Source organism: Muntiacus reevesi, chromosome 17 (genome assembly GCF_963930625.1).
Source record: "Muntiacus reevesi chromosome 17, mMunRee1.1, whole genome shotgun sequence".
NCBI lineage: Eukaryota > Metazoa > Chordata > Mammalia > Artiodactyla > Cervidae > Muntiacus > Muntiacus reevesi.
Window position 1 is genome coordinate 26,694,775 of NC_089265.1, and position 12,334 is coordinate 26,707,108.

At 43.7% G+C, this 12,334-nt stretch overlaps 1 long non-coding RNA gene across 1 annotated transcript in view; it reads right to left on the minus strand.

Annotated features, from left to right (window-relative positions):
* LOC136148538 (uncharacterized) overlaps nt 1-12,334 on the minus strand; it is a 287,598-nt gene that overhangs the window by 228,567 nt on the left and 46,697 nt on the right. The window contains exons 6-7 of the long non-coding RNA XR_010659517.1: nt 9,132-9,217; nt 1,116-1,184 (exon numbers count right to left, since the gene is read on the minus strand). This is a non-coding gene — a long non-coding RNA (uncharacterized lncRNA). The remainder of the gene's footprint in view (nt 1-1,115; nt 1,185-9,131; nt 9,218-12,334) is intronic.

Here is a 12,334-nt window from a genome sequence, read left to right on the forward strand (position 1 = left end):
CCACTGGTTTCCGGGGAAAGAGTTGGGAAGTCAGCCTAACTTAGGAGAAGAGAGACTTCAGTTTTGGAGGCACTCCAGCAAGCACCTGGAAGATACCAGGGGCCAAGAGAGAGTTCAGCCTGAGGCCAAGATCTGGAGGTCCTTCTCCTGTAGGAGCAGGAAAGCTGATGAAGTAGGTAAGCCCAGAAGGAGAAGGTGTAGAGAGGGAGAAGTGGAAGGCTCAGGGCTGAGTTGGCATATTCAAGAGTTGGAAGAGAAAGAGGGATCATAGAGACACAGACAGTAGGGCAAGAGAGAAGCAAGAACATGAGATCGTGAAGGGACACGGGAGAGGAGAGAAATTCAGACACATCTGAGCAGGTCAGCTGAGCAAGAACCAGATGGTGACAAATGCAATCAATGCTTAGCCTTGAAGCTCACCAGGACCCTGTGGGGCTCCTGGGTATAGAAGCTGTTGTGTGTACCCCCATTTCTTATAGGGAACAGACTCCAGGCTCCATGACCTTTCCTGAGTTTCAAAGCACAGATTTGAACAGTTGCTAATCCAGGAAGGGAGGGGAATGCAGAGTCCAGGGAGGAGTAGCCAAGAAACAGTAGTGCAGTATTGGGGCAGGGTTCTTGTTCAGCCTCAAGTGATACACATAACAATGTTTTTAAGTTCTCCATAGAATTAACTTTCTATAAATGGAAGATATCAGCAGTCTTCATGCCACAGAAGACCACCTGAGACTACATTAAAGGAAGCAGAGCAGCTCATCAAGAAGGTGACCCGAGACCAGGTTAAAGGAGTGGAGGACCTGCACACACCCTAATCTTATCAGCAACCTTACCCTTGAACTATTGCTATAAAACTCCTCAAAAAATCCTCCTGGGTAGGTACACACAGTTTTCAAGGGCAGGAGCCCACTGTGTGCCCCTTTGCCTGGCAAAGCAATAAAGCATTTTTTTTTCCTATTCTTTTCTATTTCACCCCAAACTCTGTCTTCAAGATTCAATTCAGCATCAGTGCAGAGGCCGAGTCTCTGGCATCATCCAGACTCACAGGTTTGTAAACCACCTCTTCATTAGGTGTTATAGCAGCAGGACCCATGAGCAAACCAGAGAGCAAAGCTTACCTGCCCTCTTGATGCTTGTAGTCTTGTGGGGAAGATAGAGGACCTGTGGCAGGTAGGGCTTCTCAAACTCTGTGGGAAAGAACCAAATGTTACTGTTTTACTGCCTATAATTGTGGATAGATACCACATCACGTCAACGTGAAGCTGTTACAAAAGTTCATAAATTCTTTCATTTCCTCACTTGTCTGCTCACAGACTGACATGGATGGCCTACCACATCTTGGATTGTTTAGATGACAGAGATGCAGACTGTTTACCAAACAGCTCCTCTCTCCTGTAGCTTACCAAGAGTATCCAGTGTTTTTCAGGATACTGACAAACTATATTTACCAACCTAGTATAGGCAAGTAGATGACTTCTGGTAGAGCTTATAGGAAAGTTTCATAAATGGGACTGACTCATCTGGTAGATATTTCCTTTGTTTCCTGCCCCTTTCATGGATGTGATGGCTTGCATTCCAACAGCCATCTTGGAACCATGAGGCAACATTAAGGACACTGAAGCACAAAACTTTAAGGATCTGGTCCCTGTTGACTGTTAAGCTACCACATTGACTCTGGAGAGCATATTTCTACATTTTTTGTTACATGAAAGAAAAACTTTTACCTGGTTGAAGCCATTGAAATCTGGGGACAACCATCAAGTATATTTTTCATATACTTTGGTAAATTAACAGGCACTTACCTTGCAGAGTGGTAAATACTATCATCATAATGATTAGAAAAGTTCAGAGAAAGTATCTCTAACATAGCTAGGAGGGAGAGTTGGGGAAAGCTACCTGAAAAAGACAAGGATAGAACAAAAGCCTGAAAGACGAGGAGTTAACTAGGGAAAAAGGTTCATGGGGAGAAAAGTTTTCCCAGAGAAGAGAAAAATACACCGAGTTTATGCAAAGAGCAGGACCTGAGAGGAAGTGGGGCCATATGAAGAACTCAAAGTAGTTCAGGCCGGAATAAAGAGTGAAAAGTGGGAGTGGGAAGGGAAGAAATAATGGAGCTGCCAAGGGATGGGAGGTGATTTCCACATGAAGGAAGCAGATCTCTGACCTTCTAGAAGCCTCCATCCCAATCAAAGGCAGAGTTTTTCAGAAGACAGTGTTTGCCGCTAGAAACCAGCTGGCAGACACTGGCTCTGGTCTCATCTCTGAGGAGGGAAATCACATTCTGCTTAGTCAAGTCACTCACCTCTTGGGTTTCCCATTTCCAAGTCTGCAAAACAAAGCTCATGCTACTGCCCCATCAACCTCACAAGGAATCTGTGCCTTATCTTACCAATAAGGCACTAAAGGCTTCCTGTTCAGCCCTCTCATTTTACTGATCAGGATCATGAGGCCCAGAGAAGTCTTCCCACCTGGATGAGGAGAGCTGAGCCTGGAATTCCCCTCTCCCAACTCTCATGCTGTTATTCTTTCCCTGCAAAGAGCTGAGTGTTTTGCACTTGAAGTAGATGGTTACTGTTCCTGCCAAGGGAACACAGCAGAGAGAGATGATAGAGTTTCTTATTTCAAGAAACCTAGTACTTGAAGGTGCTTTGAATAACACATACTTTTGAAACTAACTAAATATTTGGAATGTGTCTTCCCATCCTTCCTTTCTGCTCTAAAAGCAAAAACAAATCTCTGTAATTTGATGGGGAGTCGGGTGGGATAGGGGGTGTTGAAATAGATAAAAGGGAAAATTTAACTCAATAACCACAGATGTGAAAGTGCCCCAAAGTATTTAGACCAGATTCACATCTTTGGAGGTGACTCTTAAGTTAAACTCTTGAGTTTCCACTGAATCACTGGGAAAACATAGCCAACCCCCTTCGGTGACTTCACAGTTGCTCCCTGAAAAGGTCATTGTAATCCACCCTCTTCGTTCCATAAACGAACAACTCCTAGAGCCCTGCTGGGATGACCATTATTTGGGGGACTACAGAGAAAGTTCATAACCTAATGAAATGGTATTACAGGAGTAACTGTTACTTATGAAAAGTTTGCCTGTTATTTCGCTTAGTGCTCATATTAACCGTGAGGAACGGAAATTGTTGTCCCCCAAATTTTAGATAAGGAAACAGGGCCTCCTGACTTCCGTCACACCCAGTCGGTCCCCCAGCCCTGCTGAACCATCCTTCATGATGTCTCTTTTGTGTGCCATGGCTTTCCCAGTGCTTCCTGGAAACCGATGCCTCCTCCTCTCTGGTGGTTCCCATCTACCTGACACCCTCCATTCCCACATCTAATGTTTCTTAGGCATTTCATCATGGCATCATTGCAAACTCAAAACGTCTAAACTGTAGGAACTTCATGTTCTTTTGCAAACTCCCCCTTCATCTTAACTTTTTATCGTGAGTCAATTGCCCAAGATGGAAACCACAAAATCTACACCTCACCCAAAGACATCTATTCACAGATCCCAGACTACATCTTGTGGTTTCCATCCTTGTTCATGCCACACCATCCTCCAGGCTCTAATAAAGTTCCACTTCTCTGAAATCTTCCCTGATCTTCCTAAGAAGTTGGTTTAACAAGTGTAATAAATAAATAAATGAACAAGGATATTTACTACAACACTGTTTCTAATGGAGTAAAAAATATCTCAGAGAAAGCAACAAGGACATATTGTACATCACAGAGGAATACAGTTATTATTTTAAGATAACTTTAAATAAGTATAATCTATGAATATATTGAATCACTAGGTTGTACACCTAAAACAGGGAAGTCTGGCATACTGCAGTCCACGGGGTCACAAAGAGTCAGACATGATGACTGAACAACAACATAAATCAACTATACTTCAATTTAAAAAGCTCAGAGAACTGGGTCCCACTGTCAATATGAGGCAGTGTGATACACACATACAATGGAATAGTACACAGCCAGTGAGAAATAAAGCAAAGATAATTATATGCACTGACAGAGGTTAAAGAACAATATATATAGTATGATCCCACTGCATAAAAATACACGTTTCTATACACATGTATTATACTATACAGATAAAAATTCTGAAAGTCTCAACAAAACTCTTCATAGTGTCTATCTCTGTAATGACAGATGGAGAATTAGACATTTCAGTCTCTACACTAAATCTATCTCTAACTTAATTTTATGGCAGTGAATTACTTATGTAATACAATTTTTCCATTTTTGAAAAAAAAGGTTTTTTTCCCCCTTTTCTGATTGCTTATAGTATACCTGTAGGGTTTGAATGTGTCTGACATATCTTTTATCCCCTAGGGCATGCAACACATTGTCTCACATGTCAAGCTTCCTTAAGTTATTTCCATCGGTTGTACAGCAAATTTGGAAAACTCAGCAGTGGCCACGGACTGGAAAAGGTCAGTTTTCATTCCAATCCCAAAGAAAGGCAATGACAAAGAATGCTCAAACTACCACACAATTGCACTCATCTCACACGCCAATAAAGTAACGCTCAAAATTCTCCAAGCCAAGCTTCAACAGTGCATGAACTGTGAACTTCCAGATATTCAAGCTGGATTTAGAAAACGCAGAGGAACCAGAGATCAAATTGCCAACATCCACTGTATCATCAAAAAAGCAAGAGTTCCAGAAAAACATCTACTTCTGCTTTATTGACTATGCCAAAGCCTTTGACTGTGTGGATCACAATAAACTGTGGAAAATTCTTAAAGAGATGGGAATACCAGACCACCTGACCTGCCTCTTGAGAAATCTGTATGCAGGTCAGGAAGCAACATTTAGAACTAGACATGGAACAACAGACTGGTTTCAAATAGGGAAAGGAGTACGTCAAGGGTGTATATTGTCACCATGCTTATTTAACTTATATGCAGAGTACATCATGAAAAACGCTGGGCTGTAGGAAGCACAAGCTGGAATCAAGATTGCCAGGAGAAATATCAATAACCTCAGATATGCAGATGACACCACACTTATGGCCGAAAGCAAAGAACTGAAGAGCCTCTTGATGAAAGTGAAAGAGAAGTGTGGAAAAGTTGGCTTAAAAATCAACTTTCATAAAACTAAAATCATGGCATCCAGTCCCATCACTTTATGGCAAATAGATGGGGAAACAGTGGAAACAGTGAGAGACTATTTTGGGGGGTTCCAAAATCCCTGCAGATGGTGATTGCCGTCATGAAATTAAAAGGTGCTTGCTCCTTCGAAGAAAAGTTATGACCAACCTAGACAGTATATTAAAAAGCAGAGACATTACTTTGCCAACAAAGGTCCACCTAGTCAAAGCCAGTAGTCATGTATGGATGTGAGACTTGGACTATAAAGAAAGCTGAGCACCAAAGAATTGATGCTTTTGAATGGTGGTGTGGGAGAAGACTCTTGAGAGTCCCTTGGACTGCAAGGAGATCCAACCAGTCCATCCTAAAGGAAATTAGTCCTGAATATTCATTGGAAGGACTGATGCTGAAGCTGAAGCTCCAATCGTTTGGCCACCTGATGCAAAGAACTGATTCATTTGAAAAGACCCTGATATTAGGAAAGATTGAAGGCAGGAGGAGAAGGGGACGACAGAGGATGAGATAGCTGGATGGCATCACTGACTCAATGGACATGAGTTTGAGTAAACTCCAGGAGTTGGTGATGGACAGGGAGGCCTGGAGTGCTGCAGTCCATGGGGCTGCAAAGAGTCAGACACAACTGAGCGACTGAACTGAACTGTACAGTATTTGACACAGGAGATTAAATTAAAAGCCCTGCTCTCTGGCATCCCCTCGATTGTACTATGGATGTTCCTGACACTAAGCACACATGTAATTTATTACCACTTTCACATACCTGGCTGGAAACTAAATAACCCAAAGAACGCATGACCATTCTTCAAAAAGAAAACTTGTTCATCAGATTTGAGAGCAAAACCACTCAGATATATAAAATAAGGAGGGGGAAATGAGGACAAATTTGTCAATTCTTAATTCCTGCTTTCTCTTGGTTTTAGGGTTTTTAAAATATTTTCTCTAAGAGATACTGTTATTATAACCAGAGTCAAAATCCATCACCAAGAGAGGGAAAGCGATGTTCAAAGAGGCATTGAAAAATAAGAATGTACAGGTGCCTATGTTTACCTCTCCCTGATTTTTTATTTGTTGGGAGCTTGTTTAAATAATTTAAACTGCTGAGTTGTATTGTTGAATCTCAGTCATGGGAAAATGTGTGAAAAACAGGCAATTGGAGCATCTTGTCAGAGGACCTTCTAAGGGATAGAAAACAAGGTGCCAAGTATCCTTTCAACAAGCAGTAACTGTGACTATAGACTTCTTTAGAAATCCAGAGGGACACACCTAAGAAGTAGAGCTTCAAAAATAGAAATGTCTTGGAGATGAGAAAGAAAACTAGGCTCTGTAACTATCTACAGTTAATAGCAAAGCAGGCTTAACGGCTAAACAAGGTGATCAGCGTGTGGTGTCACTTCCAAAAACAGCCCTCCATCCCAAACAATATTCTGAATGTTAGTTTCACCTCCACCACAAAAGTCCTTGAGAGGTTTAAGTTCACCAAAATCGCTTTGTGGAATTGTGATCTGTGGGGAGACAATACTTTAATATTCTCCTCCATTAGTCACAAAGGCTTTATCTGATGTCACCTCTATGCACATGGGAAAGACGAGAAGGTACTCTATGTCTATAGGGTGTCTAGCAAAAATGGTGACAACTTTTGCCATCAAGGAACCGAGACAAACATGAAAGAGTGCATAACTGAAAATCTTGGTAGGATGTAATGTTTGCAAGGTTTCAGAGCATTAGTTCATCAGGAAGTTGTTAGATGCCTCTATGAGCCCTACAAATGCGAACCACAAGGGATATCAAAGAAATAACGAGATGAGACTCAGATGCTGTTCTCCAGAACCTTAACATCTTCATGGGGAGTGCAAGACTTTCAATGGGAGTCAATGTAAGAACCACCGTATAGCACAAAATACTAAATTATGTGGTATAAAGATAAGTGATATGTTGAGGGTTAAGAAAAAGGAGAAAAAAGTATTTGAAGATGCCAGTTCAATTTAGTTTGACTCAATATTTTTGGAACTCTGTATCCTTCAAAGAAGAGAATAATAGGACAATATGAGACAAAATCACTTCCTCCCCTCAGAAGAATCTATAGTTTAGCAGGGAAAATAAGACCTTTAAATAAATACAATTAATTGCAGATGCTGTCAGCTGGACTCTGTGGCTAGGCCCTCTACTGCCAGCCCGACCGAAGACAGGTACTGAGTCACAAATCAGTTAGAAAGATGTGGGCAGCAAAAAATAAAAGCTAAAAGAAAAAGAACACAAAGGAGGGAAAAGAAAAAGGAGAAGGAAAGAAAAGACCTTGAATCAGATGGCTTAAGCCATGAGGAATTTGCTATTTACATAACTTCAGGTCCAGATGTAGGAGGATCCCAGGCTGAGGTTACTTGCAGCTCTCTGCCCTGCTGCCCTCATTACTGGCTTCTTTCTAAAGCTAGTGCCACTTGGACAGCAAGACGGCTGCAGCAGTGCTAGGCATCATGTCTAGATATGACACCAAGGAGAAAACAAGGGACAGTGTGTTTAGAGGTTTCTCTTTCAGGGCCCCTACACCACCCTACATTGGCCAGAACCAGTGTGGCTGTGGAACCATGACCCCTAGAGTCACCTACCATGAGCTGGGCCCTATGTGAGGTGCTATGAACAAGACAAAGTTCCTGTCCTCAAAAATCTCATACACAAAGGGGGAAAACAGATAAATACCCAATTACAGCACCATGGGCTATCAGAAAATTCAACAGAGGCATCTGGGAGAAATGAAGAAAATTCATGAAAATAAAAACCTAGCTGGTGGAAGAGGAGGGAGTTATGGGCAGACAGAGAAGTAAGTTCTGGGGCTAGGGGTGGATTCCTTGAGTCTTGGTCAGATCATGTTCTAGGCTCTACCAGGTGTAGTAGTACATTTCCAGTGCCTGGCAAACCTACTGAAAAATATTGAGTCCTTAATCAAAGAATCTGCCTGCAATGCAGGAGACCTGGGTTTGATCCCTGGGTTGGGAAGATACCCTAAAGAAGGGAATGGCAACCCATTCTAGTATTCTTGCTGGAGAATCCTATGGACAGAGGAGCCTGGTGCGCTACAGTCCACAGGGTCGCAGAGTCAGAGATGACTGAGAGACTAACACATCCAACACCCAGTCAATGACAGTCTGATGTCTTGAATGAATTGATAAGCTCAAGTATAAAAAGTTGCAGGCTGTTTCCGGCATCTGGTGGGACAGATAGGGGTCTTTCATGCTATGTTAAGGAGTTTGAATTTTATTTTGAAGGCTATGGGATGCCACAGAGTGCTTTAAGTCCAGGAACGACACGACAAGAGTTTGGTTTTGTAAAAGATCATTTTTGCTGTAGCATGGTGAAGGAAAGACTTCTTGTTTAGTTGCTCAGTTGTGTCCAACTCTTTGTGACCGTATGGACTGTAGCCCGCCAGGCTCCTCTGTCTGTGGCTTTCTCTAGGCAAGAATACTGGAGTAGGTTGTCATTTCCTTTTCCCGGGGATCCTCCCGACCCAGAAACTGAACACACATCTCCTACTTGGCAGGCAGATTCTTTACCACTGAGTCAATTGGGGGCAGCTACAAGGTTAGTAAGAATTTGCACAACAATAAAGGCCAAAGAGAATTAGAGGTTAGTCACCACTACCTAACAGGGAGTCTACCACAGAGAAACTCCTGGGTCTCCCTTCTTGTTCCATTCATTTGGCAGAAAAATTTGGGGACAGGGAATTTTTGCCTTCATTTCCTGAGCTCAACTGAACTGAAGTTTGAATACACAGTTCTCTTTGTGGCCTTTCCAATTCTTAGGTGTGGTTTCAATTTTATTTCTATGTGACCTAGAAGTATCCTCTTAGAAGGGAACCCTCTTGTGAGTTAAAACAGACAAAAAAGCCCTGTGCATTGACCAGCATCTGGGGTAAGCTATTACGTAGACAGGAGCTTTTTAAATGATTGGGATCCCTTTCGTGTGTCTGTGCTGAGCATAGGGTTAGCTGAGAGAATTTCTGCCTCTATAAAGGACTCTTACCAAATCATCTCTTCCCGGTCTGCTTCCTGTTACCCCAACACAACTCACTCCCAGGGACCAATTGCTCTGTGCTGTCATTTCCTCATCTATTTAAGAAAAAAAGGCAGGGAGGGGTAAATCAAAACCTGATTTAGCCTCAGGGAGTGGTTGAAGGTGAAGAGCATCCTGTCTGCTAGGTGCTCTGAGCTCTTCAAAAAGAGGAAGGTGTATTATTCATGCAAGACAGTGTTTTCCATCCTCCTCACTGGGGAGTCCTCGCTGGGGAATGGCGGAGATGGAGCACAGTCCCCCTACACACTCTCTGCACAGTCTCTCCCCGGGCCTGGCCTCTGGGAGGCTCCAGGGTGGAATAAATCACCGACAGCACAGCTCTGAGACAAGAGAAGCTGAGTTGCAGGTGTGCAGTAGGCAGTCCTGGAAGAAGGGCGGTCCTGGGCCAGCTGTGGTCTGGGCCAGGCTCAGGGACCGCCTGCTCCAGGCCCAGTTCCTCTCCAGGGCAGAGACCCTCCCTCAGCTACCATCTCCGCCTTCACAAGAGCCCCACCTCCACCCTGGGTCAGAACTTGGGACCCATTAATAATGAATCACTGCGACTTGAATTCAATTCCGCCAATGCACATTCATCGGGGTAATAATCAGGGTTTTTCTGCATCCTATATATTGGCCTGTTTTTCCTTTTTGCTACAGTCACCACCTGAATAGGATTAGAGAAAGCAAAACACTGCAATTCACTGGAGATCACATTTCCCTTCCCTCCACCTTTGCCTTCGCCTCCACTTGCTGCTGAAAAACAAAGGATCAGAAAGGCCATGGCTGGGGCTCAGGCCCACCAGGCTCAGTTCCACCTGCTCACAAGCCCCGGCACTTTGATATTTACTTAGCCAAGTGAGGGCGCTCGGCTTTCAGAAGGCCTGTGCAGGGGCCAGAAGAGTTGATGCATTTGCCTTGAGGCAGAGACCTCTGGTTGGAAAATGTTCTCGGAGAGAAGTTGTGTTGTATTTTTACAGGAGTAAGCAAAAGGTTGATAAGGGGACAACAATGGGTCTCAAGCACCATGCCAAGCACCTCTCTCTATCACACACGCACACACACACAGACACACACACACTACCCCCTGCCTTCCTGATTAGGGAGAAGAATTTGATGAGCTGTTTTTGTGGGCACCCCATAATGGTTTGGGGGCATTTCTCAGATTGTTTCTTCCCCAGGACAATTGTTGAATCTGCTCAGAAGGGAGCCTTGATGGGATATTCAATATCAAGCATTTGTTGCTTTAAAAATACCAGTGCCCCAGCAAGAGAAGGTCATGTACTTCTTACTGGCACGTGTTCCCAGACATGATGTTTTCTTTGTCTTGGAAAATCGCTTAGGTTGAATGGGTGTTGCATACAAAGAATGATGGGAATTTGGTGACTGTTTCTGAAAAACAGAAAAACAAAAACAAGAGAAATCCAACCAAACCAGGCCACTCTCAGCGCCATGCAGACCCTGAGCAGCCACTCAGAATGCTTCTTGTCCTCCCTTGGGGAAAGCCCTTGGTGGCACCAGGGCACCTCTGGAGCCCCTGCGTGTCAGAGAAACCTCTCTAATGCCCAGGTCAGCCTCCTCCCTCTCTGGACCACGTAAGCAATTTCACTCTGCCTCTCTGCAGGCCTCCTCTGCTACCCCCAACCCATCTGACTCTTCTGTCCTGTGAACGCTGAGAAGTGATATGAATGTGGACGCTTCCTGTGTGACCCCACAGAGATAGGAAGCTCATTCCAGAGTGCTCTTCCCTAAGGTGTTCCAGCTGATTTTTATACCTCAATAAGTCACATTAGATCCAAGAAACAAGGCAATGATCATTGGCTAAACTGAAAAATGGAATGTTTACAGTGATCACTGCACTCCTCTTTCCAAGCAACCTGCTCTGTGGGTGTCGCTTTCAGAGCAAATCACTGGGGTTGGGAGGGCCCTACCTGCACATCAGAGAAGGGACAGAACTCTGATCCATAAAGAACCCTGGGCATTCCACCACCAGCCTTAATTTGCCTGGCCTAAACAGAATTCAAATGGTAATCTTTTTTTTTTTTTTTTTTCTTTTTTTAATCAGGGCCACTGGCTTTTTGAGGCAATCTTGGAAGCAGATGCCTCAGCGAGCTCTGCTTTATCCTCCCACACCACGCTCCTCAAGGGGAGGACCTCATCTGTAGTCCCAGCACTTGGCACATCCTAAACGTACATATGTCAGTCTTGGCAGGAACCGCCACTTAGTGAGCTTCCCTGGTGGCTCAGCGGTAAAGGAGCCGCAGGAGACACTGGTTCCATCCCTGGGTTGGGAAGATCCCCTACAGGAGGGCGTAGCAATCTGCTCCAGTATTATGACCTGGGAAATCCCATCGGCAGAGGAGCCTGGCGGGCTACAGTCCACGGGGCTGTCAAGAGTCAGACAAGACTTAGAGACTAAACAACAACAAGTGACTCTTCTATCTTGTACCAAGTGCTGTGTAGATATCATTTCTCACCATTAAACATGTTCAGCTGAATTTAACTAACCCACATATTAGGAATGGCATTGCTTTAAGGGGCATGGTGGCAGCTCAGTTGTGGAATCAGAGAGATCTACACTCAAATCCTGACATGGTCATGTAGCAGTCATTCCAAATTCGAAAATAACATCTGCCCTGGGACTTCCCTGGTAATTTAGTGGCTAAGACTCTGCACTCCCAATGCAGGGGGCCCAGGTACAATCCCTGGTCATGGAACAAGAAGATCCTGCATGCTGCAACTAAGACCCAGTGCAGCCAAATAAATATTTTTTTTTAAAAAAGAAAATAAAATCTGCTCTATCTGTTCCATAGACCTACTGTGAAGGAAATGTGAATAAGTATATTTGTAAGCTATTTCTTTGTAAGTTCTAAAGTTCCCTGCAAATCTAAGTTATCATAGTATCAACGGCCAGATCACACAGTGGGGCTGTCACAGTTTATAAAGAGATATGGTATGAGGAAAAGTAATATTTCCCAAAATATCTCCCCCACTGACCTCATATAAATGGTTCTCTCTCATCTGACTCATAATTCCCACGACTGGCATGAGTAATAGCTGGGACAGCAGAAGAGCTTGTTGCCAAGTCACCAAATTAGTTATCTAATGCCGCTGACCTGGTGAATATATACGCTCTATCAGAAGACATTTGCTTTTATCTGACAGGAATAATAATA